General features: G+C 39.0%; 1 protein-coding gene across 2 annotated transcripts in view; it reads left to right on the plus strand.

Annotated features, from left to right (window-relative positions):
• Positions 1–9,620, plus strand: part of METTL15 (methyltransferase like 15) — a 432,137-nt gene extending 422,517 nt beyond the window's left edge. For both annotated transcript variants that reach the window (XR_002517048.1, XR_002517047.1), the window contains one exon: positions 9,330–9,620. The gene's annotated coding sequence lies outside the window, so the exon portion shown is untranslated. The remainder of the gene's footprint in view (positions 1–9,329) is intronic.
• Positions 9,621–9,856: the final 236 nt, after the last annotated feature.

Genomic DNA, 9,856 nt, shown 5'->3' on the forward strand with positions numbered 1-9,856 from the left:
AGAAGGGAAGGCACCAAGGGAGGGTTGCCCAGGGAGATAGAATGTCATCGGAATGCCCATAGACATCTAAAGCAGTGCAGTGATTTGGAGGAAATTAATGTTTCTGAAATTGTTGGATCATGAAGTTCAAGGGGCAAAATATTAGAACTTGAAGCTGGAACAATAAGCAAGGGTCAGATGACAGAGATCTAGTTAGACCATGTTGAAGACCTCAGATTGTATCCTTTCAGTGATGGGAACATTGAAACACTTCATCTCTCTGTTGCCCTTTCTTTGCAAATGGGACAGACTCAGGGCATTCAGAATAGAATGTTCTGCTGAGTTGTTGTGAAAACCACAATGTAAGGAGAAGCATGAAAAATGCTGCATATGCCATGAAACAAAGAAGCCACGCTTGAAATCAGAATCTCCAACAAACTCCGGATCAATTGTGGCATCCTTAGCTTGGCCGTTGAACAGCTAAGGAGAGGGAATCACTCCAAGGGTGTGTTTTGTTTTTTTTTTTTTTTCCCTTTCCTTGAGATTTTGAAAGGTAGGTTCTTTTTTATTTATTTATTTTTTAATCCATCTAGCTTTGGCTTCAATATGATATGTCCTAATTGTTATTCTCAAACATATTTCTTTCCATTGTTCTGGGCCCTGTTTTACCTATAAAGAACTAAGAGGCAATCCTTTCATTGTGAGAGGGGTGGGCATCCACCCTGGAGCTCTGGATGACTCACTGCTTCACTTCTTACCTGTTTACCTTTAAAAATAACTGCTTTCTGTCCAGCCTTGCTGGATGCTGAAACGCATTTTGAGCTCTCAGAGAAGGGACTCCTTTCCCTTTGTAGCAACTTCTCTTGTTTATATCAATGCCTTATTTCTATATTTCAATCCTTGCCACTCTTTCCATTCTCAACTGTCATTGCCATTTGCTTTGGCAATAAATAAGGAATGAAAGGCGAAACAAAACAGCCCGCCACGGTTACTGACAATGATATGTGTGGGGAATTTTTCAGAAACCTCAGAGAGGAGACTCCAGTGGTTTCTCAGCCCACAAGTTTCAGCTGCACGGGGAACAATGGCTCTTCCGCCTACCTTCAAAGGACAAGATGAGGCATGGTCCTTGTTTTTCCTTTTTCTTCCAAGCTTCAAACTTGAGCAAACAATCTTTACTTAACCCACATGGAAAACTTGCAAACAGAAACACATTCCTCTTCTCCTATTAGTGCTGGGATGAAAAGCAAACTTCAAATTAGTTAATGTTCATGTCGTTAAGTGGTTCCCTATCGACTGGAAGGAAGTAGGTAGGGAGCTGACTTGGAGAGGGGCTACTGCTGGCAGGCCAATAGCAAATGAAAGCCAAAATCACTCTGATTGCAGGAGAAAGGTTTTTAAAAATAAAAGCGTAAAGAAATTTTCTAGGCAGTACAGGACCTCATCTCTGTTGGATGCTAGAGACCCCCCTCCACATGACACATCTGGGTCACTGTGAGAAAGACAGACTTGGGAAGGAATATCCTGGTTGTTATCATGGTCCATGAATATTTATGGAGCAGCCCTTAATAGGAGTGCCTGGCGCCACCACACAATTTTATTGTTTGGCAGATTGAAAACCAGCTCCAAGCTCACTCCTGGGTCCTCTGAAAAGAATGTCTAGATTTCCAGCAGTGAGGTGGCTGCATCATTCCTGTTGGAAGACATGACCCTCTTGTTCCATGGGCAGGAATGTCTATAAGCATAATTTGATAATTGAAACAGTTTGGGAACTGAACAGCCCTTACAGTGAGGGTCTTCAGAAAGTGTCAGCTGTTTGCCTAGGGGTTAGCCATGTCATCCTCATACCTGTGGTGAAGTAAGTATTTAAGGAAAATTCAGGGTAACACTATCCTGGTAGTTAAGAAAAACAAACAAAAAGGACATACCAATTATTTTGAACAATTTGAAAATTGAGTTAGAAGTCCTAATTTAGAGGCAACCTTTGGCTTAGTGCAATGTCAGAAGCCCCCCAAAAGGGCTCCTGTGAATCACTACACTCACCCTGAAATATCGCTATTAAGTCATGAATATTGGAAGGGTTTTAACTATGAGGCTATAGGGTGTCCATGGATGTACATCAGAGGGATATATAACTGAGTACATAAGCTTGCTAAAATTCTAGGAACATTTCATATATGTATCTGTGAATGTATGTGTATGCATATTTGTTTGTTTGCATATTTCTCAGGGAGGAGAGTCATTGCTTTTATCAGATCTTAAAGGATTTTTCTAAGTCTTAAATACTGAAAACCACTGTTGAATTTTAGAGTAAAGATGGACATCAGAAATATTTGACCCAGTCCTTTTTCAAATTGCTTTGCTGTGCTGAAACTTTTGTGTAGATGAAATTCACCTGAGATGCTTGTTTAAATGCACATTCCCGAGCCCTACCTCTAGACAAGCTGATTTAGCAGATTTTGGAGTGGGATCCAGAGTTCTGCTTTTTAAAGAAGAATCTCAAGAGGCTGGGAGCCGTGGCTCACACCTGTAATTCCAGCACTTTGGGAGGCCGAGGTGGGCAGATCAGCAGGTCAGGAGATTGAGACCATCCTGGCTAACATGGTGAAACCTCATCTCTACTAAAAATACAAAAAATTAGCCAGGCGTGGTGGCGAGTGCCTGTAGTCCCAGCTACTCAGGAGGCTGAGGCAGGAGAATGGCATGAACCTGGGAGGTGGAGTTTGCAGTGAGCTGAGATCACACCACTGTACTCCAGCCTGGGCAACAGAGCAAGACTCCGTCTCAAAAAAAAAAAAAAAAAGAAAGAAAGAAGAACCTCAGAGATCATGAGCCACATGCATGAATCAAAGGTCCTACTGTGAAAGGAGAGTAAACTTAAGACATATTGGGAAGTGTGATGGTCAAGTGCACAGGGTTTGTAGAAATCATCTTCAAACTAGAGCAGCTCTACTTTTTTTCTGCTTCACATATTGAGCTCCCATGTAATATTCTATTTTGCAGAAAGGCTAAAAAAAACAGCATGGACATCACTAACATAATTCAACTACCTTCTTATAGAAGAGGAATCTAAGGCCAAAGAAGTAAAGTGACACTGTCAAGGTCACATTAGCTTTTAGTGGTAGGGGAGGAGCAAGAACCCAAGCCCCCTGATTGTTTGTCCAGGTGTTTTCCAACATGGCTGATTCTCCTTAAAGCTACACACTGTAGTTAAAGCACCAGTTTTTAGCATATCATTGGGGAAGGAAGATAGGAAGTATTTAAACTTTTTTACTCAGTCACATAAAGAAGTCTTCCTGGCCCAATGCTGTAGGTCATGCCTGTAATCCTAGCACTTTGGGAAGCTGAGGTGGGTGGATTGCTTGAGCCCAGGAATTAATGACCAGCCTGGGCAACATGGTGAGACCTCATCTCCACAAATAAGAAAAGGGAGCCTGGAGTAGTGGTGCATACCTGTATTCCCAGCTACTCAGGAGGCTGAGGTGGGAGGATCACCTGAGCCTGGGGAAGTCGAGGCTGCAGTGAGCCATGATCAGGCCACTGCACTCCAGCCTCGGCAACAGAGTGAGACTTCATCTTAAAAAAAAAGAAGAAGAAGAAAAAAAAAGAAAGAGTCAGAGGGCTAGGAATGTTTAAACTAGAAGGGAACTGGGTAATCAAGAAGACCTGGGCGAGGCTGCCCTGGGAGCCTGATAGAAACAACAAAGGCGTCTGGAGCCCATGCAATGAAAACAGCTTCATCACTTTGTCTGGTGCCAGCCTTGCCACCCAAGAGATATTACCTTCAAGAAGGTCCCAAGAAAATAACTTATGGTTAGGCCACCCTGGGAGTTCTTTTATTCATCTATAAATATGAGTCTTTTCTTTGGTTTCAGGATTATCTGGTAATTAATGGCTTCAAGGTGATTCTTCAGATTTGACTAGAATTTCTAGCATGCTATAAAATTTCAGGTTAGTTTAATAGTGGGCAGGAAAATACACCATTCTTCACAGAGTTTAGAACTGTATTCATTTAGGAAGATGAATTTCAAAAGTTTTCAAAGCCCAGTTAAAGTAAATTTGGGTGGCGATATCAATTAACTAGGCTAACAGGAGTTGTAAAACCAGTCTGAAAATGTTTTCCAACCTCTTTCAAGATTTCTGATGCTGTTGGATTCTGACTTATGAAAACAGTTTATTTTCTTTGTTCTCTATTTCCATTTCGGGTCGTGGCCAGTTTTAAGAACTAAGAATTTCAAGGCTGATTTACAAAACTATCAAACTTCGGGGGTTTTTTTGTTTGTTTTTTGTTTTTTGTTTTTTGTTTTAACTTCAGGAACTGTTAACATGGAATATGCAGTGATGCATGTTCCAGGATGCAAATAATCAACTCCTTTAAAAAATCCAGTATTGTATTTTATACAGTTTTGTATAATGACTTTTGACATTCAGAATTACAACCTGAGGTCCTGTGTCATCAATGGAGGATTCCATTCTAATCAGCCCCTATTTAGTGCCAAGTATATCTTACTGGGTTTTATTGTGTCATAGAGCTCCAGGCATGGACAAGTCCAGCCGGTTCTGACATGTTAGAGCTTATTCAAAGGCCCAAAGGGATGGGCCCTCTAGTGCACTATTTCTATGAATAAACAAGGTAATTGGGAAAAGAAAAGCCAAAAGAGCACTATACCAGCTGCAAAAGGATTTCTCCCTGATGGAAGAGTTGAGTGTGTAAGTTTGAGAGGTAGATGAGGCTATTAGAGAAGACAGACTGTTGGCTTTATCTTGAAGAAATCATATGAAGTTATTCCTTCTGGGGCAGTGCCAGACATTTAGGAAGGTAGGGCCATGTGCTGGATATTTGATGTTTGTGGCCTCACCAGATTCACTTTCTCTTTTTCCCCTCCCTGCTATAAACTCCAGAGCTGACCTTGGGCTCCCTCATGTTCTGCTTCTGGTTGGGTTTGCTTAAGGCATTGCTAGAAGACTGGTAGGAGAAAGCAGAGTAGGGTCAGTGTATTACTATCCTGGTTCCTTCCATGTCCTACTCTGGGAGTTTCTCTCAAGTATAGGCCATAGCTCTTCGGTATCCTTATTTGCCCTACTCTTGCTGTCTCTCCAGGTTCTCCACTGACTCCCTTTCTTGCCTCTTCAGACCTGGAGGTGATCATCTGTTACTCACCTTGGGGGTAATGCACTGTTCTTGTAGTTTCCTTATATACTGTCCACAACTCTAGCAAGAATCCTTTTACTAAACTTGCCTTAATTTTTCCAATTTGAGTGTGCCGTCTGTTTTCTGTTGGGACCCTGACTAATACAGGTGTGTAGTAATGAGGCAGTGAAATGAATGCTGTATCATTAAAAATTTGGTCAGAAACTGAGCACACACAATAGGAAAGCTCTGTGCCTTAATATGAACAGGAGAATCTGGGGGATATTAGGCCCTGGGCCCAGCCCTCCCAATGACCTGTTAGAAGTGATTAGAGCACTGTGACAATCTGTCTAACTGTGGTCTTTTTAGATAGACTGGTTTGCTCAAATAAGGGCTCCCTAGATAGAAATATCAGGACAATAATGCTCTATTTCTGGATCTCTTTTAGACCATCCTCTATTTGCCTATTTTACTCGGTTTCTAATTGTTCATTCCTCAGCCTCCTTCACCTCCTCTTCTGACATGCCATTACAGTGCAGTATTTATTCTTAACTTACCTTTGATTAAAGTCAGTTTAGAGTGTTGTTTTGACTTTGACCTTGGGACCTCTTTAGGACACAATAATCACTATTCATAGTTAATGTGTGTTGTATTCTTGCTGTGGCCAGGCATTTTAGTAGATGTTTTATATTCATAATTTTATTTCATCCATACTACAACATCATGATGTAGGTATTATTATTTTCCCCACATTACAGCTGAGGAAGCTTGCATGATTAATAAGTGGTAGAGCTAGAACTTAAACTCAGGCCATCCTGTGTGGGCAAACTGTGCTTTACTATTTGGCTCTTCACAGCATTGCTATAGGAAAATAAACCCACACCCTATGTGTGTGACTGGCTGAGCTTGTCCCTGGGAGGACACAGTGAAAGACTTCTCTGCAGCCACAATATATAGAATGTCATTAATAACATGGGAAAGTGGATAAAGGTGATGATTTGAGGATTGTACCAGGACTTCCCTTGCTTTGTGCTAGATGACAGGAATGGTTTGGGATGAAGTCCTGTATTTTTGCATATAAGTATTAAAATTTATTCATTTATTTCATTCAATACACAATTTTAAAATCTACTATGGGCTAGATGCTAGGGATGCAGAAAAAGATATAATATAGTATTTGCCTTTGTAAGGCTTAAAACCAAGTGAAATAAATAAGTATGGTAATATGTAAATGTAATTTAATTCCTACAGATTTAAAGACTTCTTTTGATCTTGGTCATGAATGCAACTCTGTGAAGACTGTTTGAAAATAGGTATTCATGCCAACTATAAGGTCAATACTTCTATTTAGAGTGAAGTCTAAAATTGATAATGTATATAAGCAGTGTATTAGGATACTCCAGAAAAACTGAACCAATAGGATGTATGTATACAGTACATAGAAAGATTTATTTGAAGGAATTGGTTGACATAATTATGGAGACTGGCAAGTGCAAAATCTGCAAAATGGTCTAGCAGGCTGGAGACCCGAAGAAGAGCTGATTCTACAGTTCAAGTCCAAAGGTTGTCTCCTGCAGCATTTCCTCTTGCTGGGGGGAGGTTAGTCTTTTGTTCTATCCAGGCCTTCAGCTGATTAGAGGAAGCACACCAGCATCATAGAGGGTAACTTACATTATTCGAAGTCCACCAATTTAAATATTAGTCTCATCCAAAAACACCCTCACAGAAAAATCCCAGAATAATGTATCTGGGTGCCACATATCTGGACACTATGGCCCAATCAAGTTGACACATAAAATTCACCATCACAAGAAGCAGAAGGAGCCTCAGGAACCAACACAGTTAGGAAAAACTGGGCTCTGGAGACTACATGACCATCTCACTTCTTCACCATGGGTTACAAAGACAGAACCAGTTGCCACTACTTGAATTAAGCAGAGTAAACATGAAACCATGAGGTCAGGAGGAAAGCTAGATATGTCTCTGGCAAAGGATAACTTGCTAGGCTAGGTCTATGTCAAGGACCAAATCATCATTTGTTTATTCATCCACTACATTATTTTATTTATTTATTTAATACATTTTTATTGAAAAAGTACTAAATGCCAAGAACTTTGCAAGGTTCAGAAAACTAGCAACTTTGCTAAGGATACAACATTAAATACAATGGATGCGGTTCTTGCCTTTATGGAGTATACTGATTTAGAGGCAAGATGGACAATAGACCAATAGTTGTTTAAATAATTACTTTATTATAATTCTAATAAGTGACGTTAAAAAAAGGGTATGGTACAATGAGAGGATATAACTAGTTAAAATAGCAGGCACTGAGAGCTATCATCAAACCTATTCCCTTGTGCTCTTGGGCACGTAAGTAATCTGTATTTTCCATCCCAAATGCAGACACATTTTTAGTTGGATACGACAATATAATTGAATTATAATCAATAAAATGTGAGCAAAAATAATATATGCCATTACACAGTCTAGCCTATAAAATTCTCCCTTATACAATATTCTGTGTTCTTTTTACTTTGACTTGAAACATATGAACATGATGACCTTTGAACCTATGTGTTAAAAATGGCAGAACCACATATTGGAAGCAGATTGGCTCTCTGAAACACCACACAGAAGTCACCTACCAAACACCAGCATTGGACTATTACATGTGGAAAATAACTTTATATTGGCTTTAGCCACAGTGATGCTGATATTTGCTCATTATGAAGCTAGAATTGCAATAATTAATATAGAAACTAATTCTGAAGTTACGATGCAACATAAACTTGAAATGAGGTACTATCTACATATAACAAATATTTCAAATAGGTGACATTGACCTATCGGTAATAAGTTAGGCAGCCATAAAACTCTTAAAAGTTGGATAAATGAAGGCCCATTCTATGAATTTGACCAAATATTTGGTAAAGTTATTGACTATGATAACTTGAAGGCAGAAAATGGACCTATTCAGCCTGTGGTCTCAGTTATTAATTGATGGGTGATTTTGTATACCAGGACACATATGACAATGTCTGGAGATATTTTTGTTTGTCATGGCTAAGGTGGGGTGGTGCTATAAGCACAGAGTGGGTAGAGGCCAAGGATGCTGACAAATATCCCACAATGCACAGGATAGATGCCTAAAATGCTTAATTATCTGATCTAACATGTCAATAGTGTTGGGGTTGATAAATTATATTCTGGGGGATACAATTGGAAAAACTCACAATAATCATAAATTGGTTTTCATTTCCACCTTTTACCAAGATGTTACTGGGAAAATAAAGCTAAATCCAGAAATAATTGGATAGTTGCCAGACAATAAGAGAATACTGAAAATGTTTGATTCTTTTAACAGTCCCACTTCAACCGTGAACCATAATAGATAAAATCTAAAGAGGTTTTGAGTAACAGTGACTCATTTAGACAGAGCTCTGGAAGTACAGATTAAAGGTATGTGGCCTTCCTACCCAAGTCTATGATTTCACTGGTCTCAAGATATCATCTATTAATGTGAAAGAGATTGCCTTGGAAGATGGAAAACAAATACCTAAATTGGGCTTGAGAATTTTATCTAGGAAATAACCTTGGGCATAGTCACTAGCACATGGAACTGATTAGTAACTAGATTAAAAGCCTACCAAGGAGCCCAACAGGTATTTGAGGGAAAGGTATTGTCAAAGACATTTTCTTCGTTAGAGCATTAGTATTGCCTTATTGAGTAGTTACTTAGTGTGAAGGTTTTAAGAAAGTGTCTTTGTGGAAATTGCATTTAAGCTGAGTCCTTAAAAATGGAATAATCACCATGGTAAAGAAGTAAAACATTGTGTAGTTCTTGAAGTTAGGAACTGAATGAGAGCAAATATATTTGAGATACAGTAAATTGAAGGGAGCCTAATGAGAGATAAGGACATTAAGTAAGGACAAGAACATACAGGGCTTAAAGGTTACAGAGAGAATTTGGGTAGCTTGTGTCTTTCTAGAAATTTGTTCATTTCATCCAGGTAACCTAATTTGTTGACATACAATTGCTCATAGCATTTCTTTATGATTATTTTAATTTTTCTTTTAGCAGTTTGAATATGTCATCCCACTGCTTTTGGCCTTCATAGCTTCTGATGAGGAATCAGCTGTTAGCATTATCGAGAGTCCCTGTTACATGAGTCGCTTTTCTTTTGCTCTTCTCAAGATTCTCTCTTTGTCTTTGACCCAGGTCTAGAAAAAAGAAGAATTACATGAAGATACGTGGAGACAACAACCTTTTGTAGCCAAGGGGAGAGGTTCAGAAGAAACAAAGCCTGCTGATATCTTAATCTTGGGGTCTAACATCCAGAACAGTGATAAAATAAATGTTATTTAAGCCACTCAGTCTGTGGTATTGGTGACAACAGTCCAAGCAGACTAATGCAAGCCCTGACACAGACTTTATGCAACTTAATTCTCTTTTCTCACTCATGATTTTCTCCTCTGTAATAAACTCTAATTATCAGTGATGAAAATTAAATGTGTGAATGTTTACATCATTGTTTAAAGATGAGCAAAGAAAACCAACACCCTTGTTTTTGTTTAACGGATATACTTATTTTTAAATGGAAATGTTTAAGCAGATGCAGATTTTTTTTTTAACAAAATAAAATACTATCCTTTTCTGAGCTCTTTCAAAAAATACATACCTATTTTCTGAGGAGACATTTTCACTTGGTTGAATGATGTTTAATTCAGCTTTGCAAATAGCTCTTC

This window comes from Papio anubis, chromosome 12 (assembly GCF_008728515.1).
Source record: "Papio anubis isolate 15944 chromosome 12, Panubis1.0, whole genome shotgun sequence".
Lineage (NCBI taxonomy): Eukaryota > Metazoa > Chordata > Mammalia > Primates > Cercopithecidae > Papio > Papio anubis.